Genomic DNA, 22936 nt, shown 5'->3' with positions numbered 1-22936 from the left:
TTCCTGGCTCCACTTCACATCCTCCGACAGCAGAAAAAGTTGATTTCGTCGCGCGGTCTTTGAGGTCAAGCAAAGTGCTGGACGCGGACGAGATTCCGGCGATGGTAAAATCCGGTGGAATGGGTATACTAAATTCGATATAGCAACTATTACTTCGAATCTGGGAGGAAGTGGAGATGCGAGACAATTGGCCTAGGAGCATCATCTATCTCATTTACAAAAAGGGCGATAGATTGCGTTGTGAAAACTACAGAGGCATTTCATTAGTCTGCTCGACCTATAAAATACTGACGAAAATTCTGCAAAGTAGAATAAGAGCATACGCCGAACAACTCATTGGGGTGTACCAAGGTGGTTTCAGGCCGGGTCTCTCCACAACCGACCAGCATTTTCCGTTACATTGACGTGTACCAAACCTTTGTCGGCTTCAAGCAGGCACATGACAGTATAGATCGTGGAGTACTGTACAACATAATGCTCCAATTTGGTATACCAGCTAAACTAGTACCACTGACGAAGATTACTGTGGTCAGCTCGATAATCGTTTTGAAACACATACTGGTTTGAAAGAAGACGGACAACTGTCGTCGACGCTCTTCAATCTAGCACTCGAATACGCTACCCGAGAAATGGACACCAACACCAGCGGTACGCTACACAAGTCGACACAATTGTTAGTGTACACAGATGACATCAACAGCATGTTCCGAAAACGCACTAACGCAGAAGAAATTCTGTATACTTTTGACACTGTAGCGAAAGAAGTTTGACTACGCATCAATTAGGACAAAACGGAAATAATGATGTAATCATGAAGGACGTTGGGAATCTAAACATCAATTCGCAGACAGTTTTATATATCTGGGTTGCAGTGTGCCAGAGGGCCCCAATGAAATTGACGAGGTCAAGCGACGGACACAGCTAGCGAATAAAACTTTCTGCTCGGTACTTTCCATAATGAAATTAAAACATGTGCGCTGAAATCTGAAGGTCATAAGACCAGCGCTTTGCTATGTGAAAGCTGGACCCTAACCTAAGGTTCCGAAAATTTGCTAAACACATTCGAAAGGGAAGTCCTTCGATGAATTTTCGAAGCAGCTCTTGACGGTGATGGGTGACGCATTCGGTACAACCATGAGTTGTATGAACTGCACGATTAGCTAGAACTCTCGAAATTTGTTAAACTACAACCCCTTCAGTGAGCAGGGGATGTCCAACGAACGAGCGACGATCGCATGCCTATGAAGGTTATGCCGGTCTATGAGGAAGACTGAGATCGCGGTGGGAGAGTTCAATATATACGGGAGCTGAGCAACCACTTGGCTTCCAAGATTAAGGACGTGATGACCTGATCGAGATAATTAAAGGACCACGATCCAGGCGGCCAGGGTTTGACGTCGGGCTGTAGTAAAACGAAGTTGGAGTCACTTATATTCATTCTTTATCACCATATCAAACACCGATATGCCTGCAACAAACTGGATTAGTATCGAACATCGATAGTTTGCCAACTGGAAATAATTTAAAATTATTTGTAGGCATTACCAGGGATATAAAATGAAAATCAACTTTTCGATTCATCATCATCAACGGCCCAACAACCGCTATCCTGTCTAAGCCTGCCTTAATAAAGAACTCCAGATATCCCGGTTTTGCGCCGAGGTAAACCAATTCTAGGGTCTGCCTCGTCTTCCTTTTCTACCATAGATCATCCATACGGATTAAGTGACCCGTTCACCGCAATCAACTCAGCCGGATTTTAACCACAACCGGACGGTCGTAGTATCACTCATAGATTTCATAGTTACGTAGGCTACCGAATCGTCCATCCTCATGTAGGAGGCCAAACATTCTTCCGAGGATTCTTCTCTCGAACGCGGCCAAGAGTTGGCAATTCTTCTTGCTAAGAACCGAAGTCTCCGAGGAATACATGAGGACTGGCAAAATCATTGTCTTGTACAGTAAGGGTTTTGTCCCTATGGTGAAATGTTTCGAACGGAACAGTTTTTGTAAGCTGAAATAGGCTCTGTTGGCTGCCAACAGCCGTGCGCGGATTTCATCTTCGTAGCTATTATCGGTTGTGATTTTCGACCCTAGATAGGAGAAATTATCAACACAAAGTTGTAGTCTCCTATCTTTATTCTTCTCATTTGACCAGTGCGGTTTGATGTTGTTGGTTGGGTGGTGTTTGGCACTGACGTTGCCACCATGTACTTCGCCTTGCCTTGATTGATGTGCAGCCCTACGTTTCGCGCCACCTGCTCGATTTGTATGAAGGCAGTTTGCACATTTCGAGTTGTTCTTCCCGTGATGTCGATATCGTCAGAATAGGGTGGATTTAAAGAGGATCGTGCCCCTCGCATTCACCTCAGCATCACGGATCACTTTTTCCAGGGTCAGGTTAAAGAGTCTTAGACCGTTGTTGATGTTGAATGGTCTCGAGACTGATCTTGAATATTGGTCAGGGTCAGCCTAGTCGGTCTTTTCAATTTTGTTGGGATACTGAATTCTCTCATGGCCGTGTACAGTTTCACCCTGGCTACGCTATCATAGGCGGCTCTAAAATCGATGCAGAAATGGTGCAACTAATGCCCATATTCCAATAGTTTTTGCATTACTTGCCGCAGAGAGAAAATCTGGTCCTGCCTGGAGTGAAGCCTCTTTGGTATGGGCAAAAGGCTAAACCGATCCGAATGAAATTTGGTGGACATATGCGAACTATTTCACTCATACAGCGAGTAACATAAATTTATGCGCAGTTTAAAGGGGGCTTCCCATGCATGTAAACGGTGATGTAAAATTTTTTTCATCGAATATAGTCGTGTGGGGCATCAAATGAAAGGCCTCGATTAGTACTTTTCGAATCTGATATGAGTTTCGACATGAGTTGTAAGTGCGCGAGTAAGGAGCCAAAATGTTCACATTTAAAGTGAGACAGTACCCATTTTCTGAAACTACTTAACCCAAAAATATGAAAGAAAATCTGGAAGCTGCGCTTAGATGAAATCTAGATCCTGTGTCCCATTCCGATACCTGCTCAAAGAAACTTACTAAATACTTATTACCAAGTTTTCGAAAGTGGCTGAAAAGTACTACTGCACCGTCATATAGGACAGTATTGTGTATACCCACCCCAAGTTTCATGAAAATCCGGCTATTAGTATAGCAGTTCAAATTTATCAATTTCGTGCATCCTAAGCCATGCAAATAAGATGCTGACGTCGTAATCAATGAGAATAATTTACATTCCAGTGAAATATTAAAATTCCATTCATGAAGAATCCATTTCTCCCCAGCCCAGGTTTTGTGTGAAACAAAGCCTTATTAGAATCAAGTCGATATATGTCTGTCCATCTGTCTGTCTGTCAGCCTGCCACAGCCGATTTATTCGGAAACGGTTGGACCGATTGTCGCGGAAATCGGTGAGAGGCTCCAATTTCTGTTAAGTTTAAAGGGGGAGGGGCTCCCCATACATGTGAAAGCAGGGTGTAAAATCTTTTTTTCGCAAAATGTGCCCATGTGGGGTATCAAATGAAACAATTAGCTTTCGAAACTGGTCACTGGGAACTGGGCATAATTAGCTTTCGAAACTGGCTCAAAACATGACCCTATAAAAGTGTAACAGATTTCGTTCTCAGAACCTACCCAACCGAAAAATCTGGAAATACATCCCGTCCCGATACTTGCAGAAATAAAGTTAATAATAGTATACTAGTATACTTTAGAAATTTAGCCGCAAACCCTTCTCAAATTCAAGACAGAACTACAAAATTTGACGCTTGCATAGGGAATAACATAAGGCATAACTCTGGGAAGTTTGAAGGGAATCCAACTATTATCAACAAAGTTATAGAAAGTGAAACTTTTATATTTGAAATAATAAAAACTTTTTTTTGCCTATTCGCTAGTGTTGGTTTATATTTCGTAAATACCGATATTTCGGGAACCACTTGCTTCCTTCATCGGTGCTAATAAGTCTAGACTTATACAACAAGTCCATTCTTCTTTCCTTTCTAACTTAGTCATAATGTTCCATTTATGAGGACTACAGTGCCCTTTCAGTTGGCTTGATAATAAACTTTGGGTTTATTCTTCACACTTAACTATTACATGCAATCCAAACTTGATTGTATGGCGCAAAATCTATTAAATTCTGAATTATTCCCTTCAATTTAATTTAAAATTTCTTGCTAATTGTTGTATTTACATTCATTGTATATTTATGTGCATGTGCGCTTACTATTATTTTACTGATTCCCATGAATGTAAGCGATCCTGTATGGATATAAACGTATGTTATAAACAGATTGCACCGCATCATCGCACTTGTTGTGGCTAAAAGGCTTTTGTTAATCTCAGATTTTTGCTGTTGGTATTGTAATGATTTTATCACGGTATTCATCTTGTTTTTCGTTTAATTGTTAATTTTCTGTTTCGAGTCTCCAGGACGAACAGGATCGTGTATTGTGGTTTTCGGTACATTCACGTAGTCCAGATGTTGTTATGGTTTATGTTTTCGAAGAATAGATGCAATGTAGGATACTTAGGCCGAAATTAATAATAACATATTCCTGTAGATATGAACATCATTAATAGCTCCTGCAGAGTTCATTTTGAGGGCAATCGGATAAAATAAAAAAAATTTACCTACTTAATGCACTTCATCAGTCTGTTTCCGACTTTTTTGAGTAAAATGTTGAAATTGAGGTTTACGATTTTATCTACATGCCTTTAATTAGATTGGTAATTGCTTTGGGTTCTAGCTTCTCGCAGAAACTCCCTTCCGGCATTTAGCGTAGATGTTCTGTCAGAGTCGATTTTCTCTCTTTTACTGGTATCCTTTCGTTTTCTGGACTCTTTGTATATGCCGATTCATGGGGGCTACCACAGTTGGACTGCGGTTCCATCAGTGTTTTTCATAAATGTTGACAACCCTCTGTTCCCTTGCATCATGACGAATTCTTCTACTTTCTTCAAAAATGTTAAACAGTTTTAACTTTACTTTGGTAACCTGTAAACTTTTGCTCGTTGGCAAAAACGGAGGTTGAGATTGACCTTGCGCTACACATTAGCTTGAAGATAGTTTTGTAAATATTGGTAGTACAGTTCTAATTGTGTCAATTTGATGATACATGTGTTTACTACACCGAACGTTAGAGCTTTCTGACATGCCAGTATCTCTGTAATCATCTGATTTACACAAAATTCAATCCTTTTGACGTACTAGGTAAATTTAAAATTAGTCGGGAAACTGGAAGCTGGATGCCTCAGGTATGAAGGATTTTGTGTATTTCTTTTATAAAGACATTTGAATATACATTTGTCCCATTATTACGCAGCACATATGCATATGCATATGTTATGTGAGGATATCCACATTCAGGTGAAATTGACATTCAAAGTCTTGAAGTTACAAAGAAATGACAGCTTTGACCTGTTATAACTTTGTTATTAATAGTACGAGTTCTACCAAACTTGGTGGAATCATGTTCTATGTCATACCCCACATTGTTGCATTGTTGCATGTTGTGATGCTAGGAAGAACTTAAGGGGGGTTTTGCTGCCAATTACTAAAAATATAATAGTATATAGTGATATACTATTATTAACTTTCAGAGATCGGTATGTACGGTATTTTGGAGCCTAGGTACAGCTTCTTTTTGAGATATTTCGGTTAGTTTTAGTTTCTGATAATGGATAATGGATCCGTTAAAGAAATGATCATTTTCGAGCCCCCGCATTCCTCACTTTTACAACAAGTGTCAAAACTAAGACCGTTTTCTGAAAATAAATAATCGAGACCTTTTGTTTGATACCACACATGACTATATTTGATGAAAAAAACAATTTACATCCTCCCTTTTGCATGTACCCTCCCTTAAAGACAATGTAGAATTATGTAACTCACTGTATGTGAGAGCGTTCATAGTTTTCACGTTTCCACCAAATTTGGAGTTAATCGCTACAACCATCTCCGAGAAAAATGCGTGTGTAACGGACAGACAGACAGAACTATAAGTGCTGGCATTTTGGTCACATAGCGAAAGCTCGCAAGCTAGATCAAATCTATGCTGAAAATATGGAGAACAAGCGCATTTTCCAAAGGACTGCAACGGAATGCCCAAGTGCGTATTCTGCGTAGAAGCAAAAAATAGTGACATTGCAGGAAGTAGTAAATGCCCAGTGTTCAGAAATGCGTTCATAAATACGGCCTAATGAAGTTTATGCAACTCAATCTGAATCACTGTCGAGCGGCCCAAGACCTTTTTTCCCAAAGCGTATTTAAAAACAACGTCGACCTTGCCATTGTATCTGAACAATACGAGAATTTGCAAAGCGGAGTATCGATGGCAGACAAAAACAGTATGGCAGCGATATGGAACGATAGTCGAGCTATAGAAGATGTGAAAAAATATCCAGAGGTTCACCCGTGCCAAGATAGAAGGAATATACCTCTATAGCTGTTATGTAGCAGTGATCCTCATATTAGAGGGATTCACGTCATTGCTGGAGAAACTATCCTTCAATGCAAGTCGCTACAATCCCAAAGTAATAGCCGGCGACTTTAATGCATGGGAAGAAGAATGGGGTAGCAGAGAAACCAACGCAAGAAGACCAATATTGCTGGAGACATTCTCGCGCTTGAACGTGGTACTTGTCAACTCTGGGAGAGTCAACACATTTCAGAGGGGAGAATTTCAATCGGTGGTAAACCTCACTTTTATCAGTGATACTCTATCAGAGACTTGCAATGGCGTGTCAGCGGGGAGTACACACACAGCGATCATCAGGCTATCATCTTCCAAACCTCCCAAAGGGATATTATGAAACCATTAAAAAGAATAACGAATAGCTGGGTAACCAAGAAATTTGACGCGGAAATTTTCAAGGAAGTACTTCTGGAAGATACATTGCTATCGGGAAGCGTGGAAAAATTGCAGCGAGCATACGATGCCTCTACGCTTCGGCGTAGCATTTTCCTAAGACGAAATCCTAATTTCTGATCTAATTCAGAAATTGAGGAATGCCGAAAAAAAAGTGCCTCAAAGCTGAGAGACTCGCCCAGCGCAGAAAAACTGACCTGAGTTCGGGAAGCTACACGTGCAATATAAAAATGCGAGGAAAAAATTGCAAGTAGCGTTGACAAGAGCAAATCTGAACATTTCAAGTGAATGTGTACTGAAGCTGACTTGCACCCATGGAGTGGCTCATATAGGTCGGTGATGTCATCACTAAAAGGCGAGCGCTCCTCACCGATTACTTGTCCAGAGTTGTTGCAGAATATAGTGAACACTATGTTCCCAGTAGATGTGAGCTGTACAAGTCTTCCTGCGGTACATTTAAATCTCGACGAAGTTCCGGTAGTGGTAAATGAGGAGGTTCTAGGCTCAGCGAAAAGATTGACAGAGAAAAAGACTCCAGGATCGGATGGAATCGTTAATATTGCCCTGAAAGTAGGACAGCGTCTGGTATGTTTGCCCAAGTTTTCACATCATGCCTTAGGGAAGGAGAATTGCCCGAGCAATGGAAACTACATAAGCTCATACACATTCCGAAAGCAGGTAATCTATTGGGTGACCCCTCCTCATAAAGACTGATATGTCTGGTCAATACCGTTGATAAAATATTTGAACGAATAATATACAACAGACTGCTCGCTGTTGCGGAAAAGGAAGGAGGCCTTTCCGACAAATAATTCGGATTTCGTACGGCGAAATCAACTGTCGAACCAATCAGCATGGTGACTGGTTTGGCTCAGGCTGCAATACGAGAAGGAAAATGCTGCGAAGTAATAATCCTCGAAGTTAAAAATGCGTTAAATAGTTCAAAATGGAAAAAAATATTGAGGCACTCCACAAGCTACAGACCTCGAAATACATTGTACGCATTGTTGTTGAGTTTCTCCTTGGGAGAATGCTCTTCTCCCTCTGGCGGTATAACGCTTTTGCACTCTGGAAAGCCAAGCAGCAGCAAGCGCGTATTCGGTATCACATTGTTGTTAACGGCTACTCTTGATCTGGGAGCAGGTTTCTGATTCCAAGATTCCGGTCCAGGTTAAGGAGCATCACAATTGTCCAGTACTACGTATCAACGAAAATTTCTATATAGTGGTGAAATATGCATTCTACGAGCAATTGTGATCGCAATGGATGATTTGAACGCAACACAACATTTGAGACGACCAATCCTAATGAAAATCACTGTCAGTGGCAATGACTTACCCATAAGTGAGCGATTTAATTATTTCGGGTCAGTGTTATCAGCCAATGGAGAACCATGTTATGAAATTGCTTCACGCATTAACGCAACCTGAATGACGTTCCACACCTGGTGTTTTTTGTGATCGACGTATCAACGAACGTCTCAAATCTAAAATTTACCGCGATGTCGTTCGGCCTACCGCCTTATATGGCTCTGAATGTTGGCCGCCTATAAAAGATCATGAATGGCGTTTCGCGGTAATGGAGACGAAAATGTGCGGAAAATGGACTAGTGACGTAACACGCCTTGATCCCATCCGAAATGAGGAGGCTTGCACTGATCGTGGAAAATTGTATGGTATGATCAAGTAATTCGCGCTAAGGAAAGTTAACTTTTCAAGATTGGTCTAACTATCGAGGTCGATGGTAAGCAATCAAAAGGCCGGTTGAAACAATGGTGACTTGATGGTGATTTGCAAGCTTCGAAGCCTTCAGGTTAGGCCGACCGCTCTTGTGAACGGTTGGCTTATATGAAAATCCCGGAAATCTGAGACCTTTCTCAGAGAGTGAAAAAGGGAGATGATTGGCAAGATTTGGAAAAAGGGCACCCGTCTTTGGTATGACAATTGGACGGGTATTTGCATTTTTCCTCCGGTTACAAAAATAACAGCTAAGATAATCATGGGACGTTTCGGGGAACATCTCGGAAGGTCAGCCGACAAAAAGTAAGAGGTTTCGATTTTGAATTCACCTATATTCACCATATCAATGCCTTCCGGGTTATTTTCGAACAGTGTGCGAAGCGCAAATCTCCACTTCACTCTGCAGCTCATTTCGAGGAACACTTTCGACAACGGGAAGTGTATTTGGAGTGCTTCACGCAGAAGTGATTTTCCGGAGAAACTGATAGCTGTTATCAGAACGATATATAATGGCGCAAAATATCACATGCTGCAATGAGGTAATATCTCAGAGGAGTTTGAGGTTCAAAGTGAAGTCCGCCGGGGTTATATCTTGTCACCAATATTATTTCCTCTTACTATCAATGACGTTCTTTACGCTGTCTTGACTAAAGGATGTGGAGAATGTCAACAGACAACAACATCTTTCTCCGAACATCTAGACTACGCTAAGTATATCAATTTTCTCTCCCACCAAGTCATGGTCTTTGGCTCTGTGTTTGAAAAGAGAGACAAGTAGATTCGAACTGATGTTGAATACCATCCAAACCAAGGATCTCCGTTTGATGGGTCATCGCACTCTTCCTATCTGAATTAATAGGGAGAGCATCGATGGCTTTGATCTGCTTATTTGTATATCTGGGAAGCATGGTTTTTGCCGACGGTTGTACCGAACTTGATGTAACTGGACGCTTTTCCTGCCGCGTCTGAAATCTTGAAATGGGGTACGCTGGTCTGATACAATTTCGAATGAACCTGGCCGGTGGCCAGATAAGCTACCTGTAGGCGAGTTGATCAAAAGGCGGAAATGGAAATCGGTAAGTCACACATTAAGGAGGGATGACTTTTCTATCTACACCAATCTGTGGGCACAATTATCCCAGGATGGGCCACAAGTTGGCCCCTGGAGCACCTGGCGTAAAATAGTGGGAGAGGAACGTTAGCGTCTTGGCACGTCCAGATGGGCAGGGGGGGGAGGTCTGAAGCGCATCTTAGAGGACAATTGGTGATGTTGCGTATGCGCGGTTTCCCAGCTATGTCTTTTTAAGGAGTGAATTTCAACCATATGATATGGTGGATATCCTGAAAATGTTTTCTGACTAAAGCCTTGTGCAATTTGGTAGTTTATTGAAAGTTCGGTATATTTTAGTATGCTATAGTGGGCGCAGTGCAGAGCCTTGTGGAATGCCCCTTTAGTCTACCGTCCCTTTCGCGCCAGTGTCGTCTTTTCACTCTAGGTTGTGGATAAAGGCAGCAAGATGCATAACTGGAAACATCAATCCTCACTAAGGATCGATAAATGTGGGGCTGTATAGAGAAAATCTGGGCTTGGGGCGACATGAAATCGTTCTGTATTACCAAAATATTATATACATCTAACTTTATTGAAAACCATATAACACCCTATAACAGGATTCAGTATTTCGGACAAGATACAATCCTAATGAACACCACCTTCGACTTCAAATTGCTATTTTTGGAATGTGAGCAGGAACTTCACCCGCGCCTGAGATAAAGAAACTTTTGATGACGGGCCTGTGTTCATCAATGCTCTGGTGCGAGTTGTTTACAGTTTGTATCATTTGTGTAGCAAGGAAGTTTTTTCGTTGCTGAAGAACAACCGGATAGTGTTGAATTTGGCGGACCAACGCTCGGTTCTCCATTAACGACACGCAAGTGAAGGTAAGTGGCCATCAGATAATGGTGTCAGTCGAGACCAATGTCGGCGCCTTTTATGCGTACATGCGCGATATGGTCAATTTGATTAGATGATCGTTACCTGGTCAGGTGAAACCGACTCTGCCACTCTTCACCATCATAATGCCAATGGTTTCCCTTCAACTGGTTAATGGGTAGTAAGCGCTTTACGATTGTGATTGTTAGAAAAAACGCTCTCCGTTCTTTTATCATACAAAACTATACTTAACACTTCTTCTTCTTTTTTTCAAACAGAAATATTTTTTCACATTTGCGGGAATTCTAACTCAAAAAGTAATGAACCGAATATCATGAAATTTGGAGGTACGATTCTCCTCAAAATTACGAAGAATACACCCGGCACTGAAGTAGGGAACAAAGTGTTCCTGAAATATCGATATATGTCAAATAAAAATTGCTAAACTTTTTGCTAGAAGTATCACTAGCATTCATTGAGTACTTCTTCAAAGCCTATTGAGTTTGATGAAAATCTATTTTGATATCGTAACATCCTCAGGAACTTATTTCACTGTAAATGTTGACCGGTTGTAGGTTCTGCAATTTTATCACAATTTACGTTACTCATTTGTGGCATTCTTAGCGAAGGGCTATTAGACCTGAAACAGTATGCTGGGTACTCATTATGCAGACATTCCATATCCGCTGGCTGCAGAAGGTTCGAAGGATATTTACCACACAATCAAGTGGAAGTGTGAATCCAACATTTTCACTTCAATTAAACCCCATGTCTGTTCGCACATAATCTATTCAAAACGCGTAAATCTCATAACATCCCTGCAAACGGCATTGTAAATCACTCGAGGTAGGAATTGCCTCTTTCTATTGTTCCCTTTCTTTTAATTGTTGCACGAAAGCAATTAGCTCGAATGAATTTTGCAGTCGGTTTTATGTAACCCCGACCTGCACTTCTCGGCTGCATGCTCGCTGTTATCCCGTACAAGGACGGGAGGACTATCAATGGCTGCCTTTGCGAGAGAGATGATGGTGCAATTAAAACCGCATTTCCCAGCCAATATGATTATTGTTTGCTGCCATCAAAGCTCTTGGAATAATTTGAAGAGCGCTTAACCCAGGCGCTAAGGGTACATCAACTGCATTCAGGCTTCCTCGTCGTATATTATTCACGCGCCATAACTATTCCCTGGGACTTTGATTTCGTTCCTTGGGCGTTTTATGTCCTGCCTCGTTGGCATCCTGCGCCTTCTTGCCTACTACTTGCTTGGCAAACTACTTTCGCAGATGCCTGGAATGGAATAATCAAACTGACAAACAGCAATGCTAGAAACGTAATGAATTTAATTAAGTGAAGAAGGCGGAAATGAGTGGATACCTCGTTCAGTTAGAAACGCTCAAAATGTTGGCAGGCGACGGTCGCATTCGCAGGTATGAGCGAGCTCATTATTGCTTTGCAGAGGGTGCTTTCTTGGGTTTTGAGGTTACTCGGAATTTAAATTCTCCATTAAGTGATTCTGCTTGTTTCTTTTTGAGTTCGACTTATTTCGCATGTAGAGTTTGAGTGAATGTTTCTTCTGGGTTTTCCATACTACTCTCATAGTAACCTACATAGTTCTAAAAAGAAGTCACTAGGGACCCTCGTGGACGCGGGAGTGCATTTTTAAGGACCTTTGCGTACGTCGCCCTTTAGTACTTCTGCATTTAATTATTAAAAAAATGTTTGGTTGATCTTACGATTAATTTTATTACCGTTCGAATTTCGCTGAATTTAGAAGAGGTTGTAAGATTGTTCCTTTAAAGTCTTCTATAAACTACGTACTTTGCTGGTTTTACTCAGCATGTAATGCTCGCGTTAGTGATTTCAGGGATTATATCAAGTTAGATAATTCCATCAAATTGTGATTCTGGTAAACATGTTCGTGGCTGCAGTAATACCTAAACTCACGATTAAGTTTATTACGTGCGAATTGTTTTTGTGACGATCAATTAATTCATTTATCTTTTTTTTGGCTGGCTCTTTTCAGAATACCTTTTTCTTTTGGGTTTTTGGTTCCGTGGATTCGGTTCCTTCATTACATTCATTATCTTGGAGAATTTCTATTCTTAACATAAGTCCACCTAGTGAATTATCGATTGCCGTAATGCCCACAATATTTCTGCAAGCCTTCCTGCATTTCGACAGGATCAACTTTGCAGTATGCTTATTTGCTTCTGACAGGATTAAAGTTCAGCCACCTGTCATTATGGCAAGCTTGTTCCCAGTTTTTGATAACAGCATAAACCAGTGCTTTTAGCGCCCCAGTTGCTGATTCAGGTCCAGGAATGGGGAAAGTGAATCCTCTTTTGTTGTTTTCTTTGAAACAAAATCTTATTAGAATCGAGTCGATGTCTGTCATACCTGATTTATTCGGAAACAGCTGAACCGATTGTCACAAAATTTAGTGAGAACGTGTAGTCTGTGGATCCTTTTACAGACAGCAAGTGGCGTCATTTTGTGCGGAGTTTAAGAGAGGGCTCCCCATACGTGCGAAGGGAAAGTGACTCATTTTTTGCAGAATGTGGCCATGTGGGGTAACAAATGAAAGCGCTTAATTAGCACTTTTCGAAACTGGTCCCATATTTGATTTGTGAGTGAAACGCAGGAGTAAAGACAATCTAAAGCGGCTTGAAACGACCAAGAGGAGAGGGCTATCCCAAACACCTAAGAAAATGGCGGAATTTAAATTGGCGTGAAACTCCGCTCGCAAATATTTAAGCTCCATCGAAGTGCTCTGTCAACACATGCTTGCACGCCTCAGCACAAGCCACTCTCGGGAATGTAGGGGAGTGAGGCCGCGCTTCACCATACATGTAAGACAGGAAGAACATTGGCCAAGGATGCGATCCGTTGTGGATAATCCCTTTCAATCGCGGTACTCGGGTTCGGAGTTTTACGGTTCCAAACGCTCGTTCGAGTCGTTAATTTTTTTTTTTATTTTCATCCACTTTTCTGTGTCTGAAATTTGTGAACGAGACGAGGGGACGAACGGACTCAGCACCTGGCGGCCATCCCTGTTATCCAAACAGATGCCACATGCTCATCCGTTCCTTCCTCCCTACAAAGAGAGATGATGAAAACGAAATCACAATGACATCGGCGTCAATCTAATCTTCGCTGTTTGAAGTCGAAAAATTGACCGAAGGAAAAGTTTGGGGACAACCAGGAACAGCCTCATGCTACATTCCCATGTTTCAAACTTAATACTTGCCACCAACCAACATCCTTCCCCCACAACGAAGAAAGGATGTTTCTTCAACCACAACGCCAGTATTTCTAATTCTATGCATGATATCAGAAGCGAGAAAGAGCGAATATTAAGGACGGGTAGGTATAGCACCTCGCTACAATCCTCTGTTTCCAAACTAATATGCGTTCACACCGCTTGCTCAACCCGATGCAGAAGTAAAAACGTTTTATCTTTCACCTTTTTTCCTTGCTTGGATTCGAGAAGCTAATCGCATGTAAGGTATTGGAGACGGCCGGCATAGCACCTACAATCCTCCGTTTCCAACCTAATACCAGCAGATGATTAGCTTCTGGCTGGCCACAGGAGAGAGAGGGTCAGAGCCGCTCCCTTGTGAGATCTAAAACATCACACAAAACGAAGGTCAGTGCAAGACACTCTACAGGGCCTGGATGCATCTTCGACGACACGTCAGAGACTTTCCTTGTAGGGTACACCTTATCGTTTGAAATGAAACTCAACACATTTACCAGAATGACTCAAATTTCGTGGTATACTATAAGGAAAGGATAAGAAAACTCTACTCTACAAGACAGATGGAAAAATGAGGTTTTGGAACATTTGCTTCTGGGTAAAAACCTAAACCTAAAATTTGAAAGATGAAGTGGAGCCTAGCTCGGAACAATGTTGAGGAACTATTGTTTCTTTTTCCGACACAACAAAACAAAGTCGGGAATCGAAGTAGGTTATTTTGCAAGTATTTGCAACCTAGGCAATTTTGTGCCTGAACCTAGGAAATGTAACTGAGATGGCAATGGCCTAAAGTTCATCCTATGCGACGTCTTCTTCCAATAGAATAGCGTGAGGATGCCAAAGCAGAGTGAGAATCTCCAAGCCCGCGCCTCACCATACACCTGAGGCAGGAGGAATACTGATTGAAGATGAGATCCATTGTGGATCACCCGTTTCGATCGCAGCACTAGGGTGGCTCCATGCGCGCAGTCTAGTCATTATTTTCTTTTACTTTTAGGTTTAGCTTTTGTGTTGGTCACCCGATGGGTTGGGGCGAATCTCCTGTGTTTATTTACCAGGATCCGGTGCAGACCCAAGTACTGGAAATGACACTTGAGGGATCGAAGGGTTCAAAGAACATCGGCCTAATGATAGCGAAATTTTTCTACATTACTACATGATTCCTAAGTGTCGATGTCGAGGCAAAGGTCCGTCAATAGAGAAACGTTAAACTGTAGATATTTTAATTCCTTGGAGGGTTCAAGAGTTGTATCCCTCAAAGTTACTTCCCCCTTTTTGTAAATATAAATATCATCGTGGTTTTATTTGGGTTTACTGATGCCTACGCCTGAGGTACCGAGTGTCAATTATATTAACGGCGCGTTGTATATTTCTACCGACCGTTCGGAGAGCTCGATCCACAGTAGGCACAGCAACGTCATCCGCATCAGCTTTGACGAGTATTGGCAGATTTTGCAGTTCGCATAGTAGTGAGACAACATACTCCATAGATGCGGGGATAGCACACTTTCTTGGGAGCAATTTTTTCCTTGCTTCCATTGCCCACTTTAGCACACAGCGATGTTTGTGTTAGCATCTACTTAATTGAAGTTTCTTCGTCACTATTGCATCACAAAGTTTCTGGAATGGTGCAAATGTCAAAGGCCCCTTCAAAAACCAGCCCGAATGGGTACTTCTCTTTCAGAGTTGTTTTCAACGCTAACAAGGGACGGTAGTAACCTCAAACAGTGGCTCCAGATATTTTAGCGAGGTTGTCTGAGGTTCTTTCAATTTTAATAGCCAGCTCTCCCAGGCTTCCGTATCAAGACAACTTTAACGTTCTTCCAAGAGGTAGGTACACTGGAACCCAGGTGATTAAGAACGCTTGAAAACTTATAAATGACCCTCACCATTTTCTTTATTTTTTGGAATAGCATTCCTTTCATGTTTGATTACCCGGATGGTCGTTTTGGCCGACCCCCACACGTTCATGACGACATTAAATATCATTATCTTACAGGAACAAACCTCAATTACTATATGCGAACGCTTTAGCAGCGCCAAGTCCCTTATTCTCAGAATTTGGGAGCATGCTAGACCATCTTGTCTTCGATGAAGGGGATGAAGTCTAAAGGCAATTGGCGGTAACTTTAACGTTTGGATTCTCGAATTGGAAAGTGAGAAGCTAATGCAAGAGGGCCCAATTTATTGAGAAAGTTGGCTCAGTTAGACATAACATAATACTGGACAACGAAGGTGACGTCAATAATCCTTAAACAAAAAAAAAAATGACGCATGAAGCATGTCTCTAAGTCAAGGAGACGTGCATTTCCAGCAGAACAGTGAAAGAGACGGGAAAGGCTGAAGTGTGCAAGCGAACCTATCATAATCTGGCTAGAACGGAGACATGTAAGCTAGTGTGGACAGGTGTCCTCAACTTTCGCCACTTTCCAGATTTTCTGGAAAGCTTTCTCTCAGGGTTGATCATAGTTAATGAGGATAGTCATCTTGGTCACCCCCCAAAATCTCACTTCACCATTAGTGTACCATTACGGTTTTGAATGAGGTTCTTTAATACGCTTCGCCGACAATAATTAATGGTGATAAGCCTTTATGCGTTAGTAGCTGCTCTTTATTTTTTCCCCAATAAGAGATGAACGAGATAGGTGAACAATACTGCCTACTAAGGAGGATCTTCTTGGTTGGACGTAAGTACTTTGACGGCCGCCTGTCGGTCAAAAGAACAATGTCCCCTACCCCCTGTAGTTTCCTTGAAGTTGAAGGAAGCACATCTGTCTATGGGGTATATGTCCGTCAGGAATTTGCTAGTGTGCTGGCTCATTAGTTCAAAGTACATTCTCCCTGAACCAATGACCCTGCTGTTTTTTCTGTGGACGATCCGTCAGTGTATCAAGTAATCAGTTGCTAGTTTAATCCGCATGTTATAGGCATGCTTTCCCAGCTAGTCAATGTGTTTCAAATTTTTCTCTTGGGCAACATCTTTATGTGCAGAATCCTAGACGATGACGCTTACGATTCCTAGTAAATGGCGCAATGGTGGTTTTGCTGGATTAATGCGCAGACATGGCTTCCTGCACCAGGCACTAGTGATTCGCAGCCCAGCTTGGATTCTGTTACATAGGGTATCGTCATATTTGCACCTACAAATTAAAATGGGTTATCGACTGCTCCTTTGATATCCGTAAACCTACACAACATCCATCTGCTTATGCAGAGCAATTTCGGTTGATCGTCCTGTCCGGTAAGCTTGTCGAAACTGATGTAAGGAATTATCCCTAAGAACGATCTTACATAGTTGTCTATAATCTTGTTCAACGTTTTGAGTACGAACGATATTAGGCAAACTTGTCTGAAAGACTTAGGGTGAAAAGGATCCTTTTTACCCGCTTTCGGAATAAAGACTACACTTCCACGCCCTTGGTATATATCCCGGAGGTATGCTGCCCCTTACCTCCTTTAGAAGTGGCTTTGAGATGATTTTCAGGCCTCTCTGGAGTAATGCTGGGAAGATGTCATCGATATAATTAAGGGTAATTTCAGTGGTTTCCACTGCCCACTTTACCCTAGCATACTTCTTTTGCTAGTTTTCAGTTCTCCTTTCTTCACCTTGTGTTTGCTGTTGGCGTGTCAGTCAGAACAGCTTCATATGCATCAATGACAATTTTGTTAAGATCTTTCGCCACTGCTTCCAGTTCCAGTTCGTTCCTGATATCATCGCTTTATAGATGGGTCATGTTGGTATTCAGGTGCATTGTGTAGAAGTTCTCCACGTCCTCCTGGGATTCCTTATTATTATTTTTTTATTTGGGAGTTGCACTCGATTTTCATAGAGGGCTCATCCGACCGACGCCCTATAATTCTTGACTAGCGCGATTATCAGAGTATTCTCTGAAGTTATGTCTAGTCGCTCTTGTCTAGTGCTGGTCACGGATGTTGACGTGTTCATTATGTTATATATTTTAATCTTATTGCAAAGAATAAATTCAAGAGCATAATCACCCCCTCGATAGGTATTGTTGCTTCCCCGGACTTCGTAATGGGCGTAGGCAGTGCAGCTGAAGAGAAGCTGTAGTGCTCTCCTTCGACAGTACTTTATCAGTCAAGCGACTAGCTCCGGCGGGATCCGATGCCCGAGCCCAATTTCACAATTGTTTCTCGACTTCTTTCCCCGGCTTCAGTCAGACTTACACAGCTACAAGATCACCGGTCAGGAATTGCAAGACTTACATATTTTAAATTAGATTTAATAGTGATGAAAGTTCTTGGTTTTTTTACAAGTGGAGTTCCAAATTACCTGCATGCTCCGGTGTAATCAGGCCTCCTGAGCCAGCACTTTTCCAATCTTATCCTTGGAACTTCCCGTGCAATTATTGCAGATGCACTTTTTGCATGGTGGATGTTCACCTATGCTATGTTGATGCTGGCCATTGATCTAGGTCGTCCAGCTTCTCCGCTTCATTGGGGAGTAGGTCTATCTTCCTTTTTGATCCAGCCTTTTCCACCTCTATGGCCTCTCAGATTCCTTTGGGGACTTTGATACGTTTTCCACCCGATGTCTCCTCCGAAGTTTTTTTCTTTGGCTTTTCCCTGCGAACGTGAACACGTATGTTGTCAAATCTATAGTTGATAAGGCACTTTTCATGTGCGACCGCCTACAGGGATCCGTCATCCCCCCAATAGTGAGAAGTCCACGCTTTCATTTCACATTGTTTCTGAAAAATCTCCATAATCGTTTATGAAGATCCTCATTCTGGCTGGCCCATGAGATCTTAAGTCTCCAATTTTCCAGCTTTAGCAAAAACACTGTCACCATGTGTGCTGCTGTTATATAATGGTACATAATACCCAGCACATGTCTACTGAGTTGCTCTTTTCCACCGTGGCAATTTAGGGGCTATAGTTCTAAGCCATTCCACAGTGTCTTCCGCAGTCCAGCAGTATGTGACCTCATCGAAAACATATCCTGGTGAACACAATTTTCGGATTCGGATTCGGATTCCTTTGCACTTCTGCCTGACGACAAGGTCTTCGATTGTTTCCTGATCATCACGAGTGAGTATTTACTTGAGAAACGTTTTTGGCAGTATGGCTAGTTGAATACCTTTGACCGCGTTAGCATAGCTAATAGCGGGCTTCTTCCTCTCCCCCCCTTGGTGTTCAGGATTCGGCTTTTGGGAGCATTCGCCACATGTGGGCTAATCTCCGCTGTTCCCCGTTTTCTTGGCTCCCATAAAGATGGCTTAGGTCTCTCTTGAGCCTTTTTAAGGGCATTTTCTGGTTCTAGGCCTTCCTTCATATAATGTAGGTATCATTCAGAACCTACGCTACTGATCTCTGTCTCCTTTCTGAGGGCTGATTTTTGAGCAGTGGTCTTCGTGGTTATAGTGCTCACTGTATGCTAATATTGACCTTGGCTCAACTGCTTGACGTCTCAACTACTATCTTTTCGGGAGTAATCACCTAGCTTTCAGTGTTTCGGAGATGTGCCTCCGCTTGGTTGGCCAGCTTGTGTGCGGTTTGGTTTCAGCTTAATGTAATTTCATTCCTGAACTCATTTTGTTCCAACGATGATTTTGACTGTCTAGTCTACATCCGCAGTACTAGTAGGGTCAGCTCGTTAATAGTAGGGTCACATAGTGCAGAGTGTGGCGGGCATTACTTACTAACGATGTAGGTAAACGAGAGACGAGAGATCAGCTTCGAAGAGAGGCATATCACCCTCAGAGGGAGACAGGTTTTTAAATCTCTAGGCACAATATACAATAAATACAAATGTATATAAAATTGAAAATCATTTCCTACAATATGGGGAGTGGTGAATTGGGTAGAATTCCATATAATTACCGGATACTGCGGGAAAACTTCGAAGGAAACCATTGGCATGGGAAACAGTTTCTATTTATTGGGGTAGCTCATAACGAGGTCAGTGAACTACGCTTCGGTTAGGAACGGGGAGAAATATAGGTTTACTCCTTATACAGCAACTTCATGCAGGGTCACCCTTACATGACAGTTAATGAGATGTTTTCATTACCATATAAAGCCTACAAATTAATGTCCACTGCAGTCGTACAACCCAAATAAACGATTCAAACGAATCCTTTCAAGGCACTCATTTGCGAGAGCTAACAAAAAAGCACTTTCCTGTTCTCCAGTCGTACAATTGACTTTTCTGGAATAAAACAAAAGAAGTGTCGTCTCATTGCGCAAATATAAGACTTTCGCTACTTGAGCGAAAAAAAAATTTCTTAGTCTTTTTTAATTGCCTGATCTTTTACCGACAGCAAAAAGGCATTGCAAGGAATAAGCTCGTACCTCCGTAGATACATATACCTTTCCCTGTACATTCAGAAGACAATGTTTGCTCTAAAATTCATTCTTTTATAACGCGAGATTGGCATTTTATCCTTGCTTTTGTTCCCGTCGGAAAAAACAGAAAGGTGTACCCTGGGTAAACGACAGGTGCTGAATGGGAGGAGGCCGGGAGTTGGAAAAAGGAAATCGTTCATATCCGAACAAAAGATAAAATAACGACACAGTGAACGGAGTTGTACGATTGAAGAAAAAGGACAGACTCACCGGAAAAAAACGCTTAAATACAACCCGGTAAAATGTTTAATAAAAATTCTCATTATGCAGATTTGTATTATGTCCTTGCCATTTTAGTTGTTGCACGTCGTTGCCTAGAATTTAGCGTCCGAAACGAGCTGCTCGCATAGCCGGTATTTACACAGAAAGTTTTCATAGACATCAGGCACGGGGAAGGATGGGAGCATGACAGAGATGTTAAAATAACCCGTCGAGTTGTGTATTTGTCCTTAGATAATTGCTTGCTATTAGTCTCTGCAGCCGCCATTATAATTTTCACGGTAGCTTAGTCCTCTGCTAGAAAGGGGAGCTATTATTGTTGCTCTTGGTGATGATGATAAAGTATTCTTTCCAGTTTTTGATTGTTTTAATAATTATTTTCTCCATAGTTTGTATTAAGAAGTTTCAAAAAGGTTATTAAAAAAAATTCAGATCCAGAATCAAACACAAATATGCTCTGAACGTTCAAACGAGATATCCGAAGTCCGCCCACGGAAGAGTACCTCAAATTGGTGTGAAAATTTTCTATTTTAAGCTATTAGGGTTTGAAAAATTGAGTACTTGGCAGGAGGAGTAGAGTGTGAGCTATGCAGTAGAAATACAAACAGCTCCTCTCTACATAGCAAACTCAGGAATTTAGGAGCGTCCTTTTGGACGCTACATTCGTGTTGCGTTGGATTCTCAGCAAAATGGAGCTGAAAAATTACAGCAACAACAAACGAAATTTAAAAATTTCTCTACGGCCGCGTAAATAACTTCTATAATTCGAGCGTGCGCGCGAAGTTCCTGAAGAAAGACCGGAGAACGTCAAACATGACTTTACATACAGTTACTTAAGGTCCTTTTATTCCTTTTTTATTATACATAGAGTAGAGCGTATTCCATCAAGTTGACTTAATTACACCGTTTCCCCGCTTACATCATGCTGTAACCAAACCTTCTTCTTTCATTTTCAACCGACCTTGATTATATTAAACTTTTTTCACGTAGAGGCCTATTGAACTCTCCCTGGACAGGCTCTAGCCAAATCTTCTTCGTACACTTTCTACCGATATAGAGTCTGTTAAATACCCTTTTCTCTGATACCTACTGCACTTGGTATCATCAAGTTAACCTTTTGGCTGGTATGGCTGTGCATCGCGGATCGTCTGCAGCAGGAGGGCTTAACTTCGAACAAGAATCGAAGAGATAAAAACAATCACTTAATGTTTTATCCTCCTTTGCGGCATCCCGCTGAAATCCTGCCTAAACATTCCACTATAGGTAATTCAATCAACCAACTCTCTTCATTCCTTAGCGTCATAGTCATGAGCATCCTTGCTACTTCCCAGCCCACCCTCCACTGCCTCATTGTCTTCCATCCCAATATGGCCTGGAACTCAGAGTGTTGAGACTTTGTTATGCGAACCGAGCGTTGTTGAATCTAAGTGTCTTGATAGTTGCCTGGCTGTAGGAAAGCAATGGTCCACCCGGTTTGAGTTTGTTTGCAGGTTAGAGCAGGCACACCACCGTATATTTCCGCATAAAATATGTTATGTGCTTATACATTGGTTCAAAGTACGTGTATCTACCTTTGCCCCGCTTCATCTGTTGTGGTGAATCCGTCAGTGTAACAAAAAATCAGTTGATGATAGGCCGTACGTTACTGGTACATTCCCCAGTTTACCTTCTTGCTCCATCTTATTTCAAATTTCTAGTTGAATGAATCCTAGTCCAAGGGATACACTGACATCCCTTGGTATTAGTAAATTGGGATATTACCGAGAAAGAATGTCAATCTTTCTTCGATTTAATCAACTCTCCGCCACGCTGATATCCTTGGACATTTTGAATATTGTCTGCTTTGTCTGTACCTGTATGTGAAGATGAGAAGGGGTGAATTCCTGAAGGAGCCACGGATGCTGTTGGACAGGTCCCCATTGCAGTGCAACAGCAAATAGAGCGGCTACCGTAGTTGAGGTGTTTAAGAAATAATTTGATTTGCATTGTATGCCTCTTTTTAACGAGTGGGTATTAATCCAGATTGTAGGATCCAGATCGAAAACCAGCCTGTTCTTTGTCTATTTCTGCAATCCAGGATGATTTCAATCAGTATTTTCAAAATAGCAAGATTCACGTGAATACCGCTACAAGTGTCGGTCTTACCACTCTTTTCTCCTGAACGTAGGGACATGCAAGTGAAGTTAAGCAGCCATTAGATTACTATATGGTGGTTTTCGAGACCAATGTCAGTACGTCTTTTGCGCTTCCCCTCTCACACTACCTAAGGAGGAAAATCAAGCAACACAATAGGCATGCCTATACAATACTATTCTCGCAGCATAAAGAGGGCACCACGAGGCGGCTAAGTATCCCGTACTCCTACCTATTTAAGAACATCAGGAATTGAATAAAAAAGTTTCAACTGGAAACCGTAGGTTCAAGTTGATTGTCCACCTTGCGGAATTTATTGGGAAACGTCAAGGATCCTTTGGCAGCGGAGAAAAAAAGTGGAATCTACCAAATAATGTGCACCGATTCAACGAACACATCAAGG

Source organism: Hermetia illucens, chromosome 5, assembly GCF_905115235.1.
Source record: "Hermetia illucens chromosome 5, iHerIll2.2.curated.20191125, whole genome shotgun sequence".
Taxonomy (NCBI): domain Eukaryota; kingdom Metazoa; phylum Arthropoda; class Insecta; order Diptera; family Stratiomyidae; genus Hermetia; species Hermetia illucens.
This window is presented reverse-complemented; position numbering follows the sequence as displayed.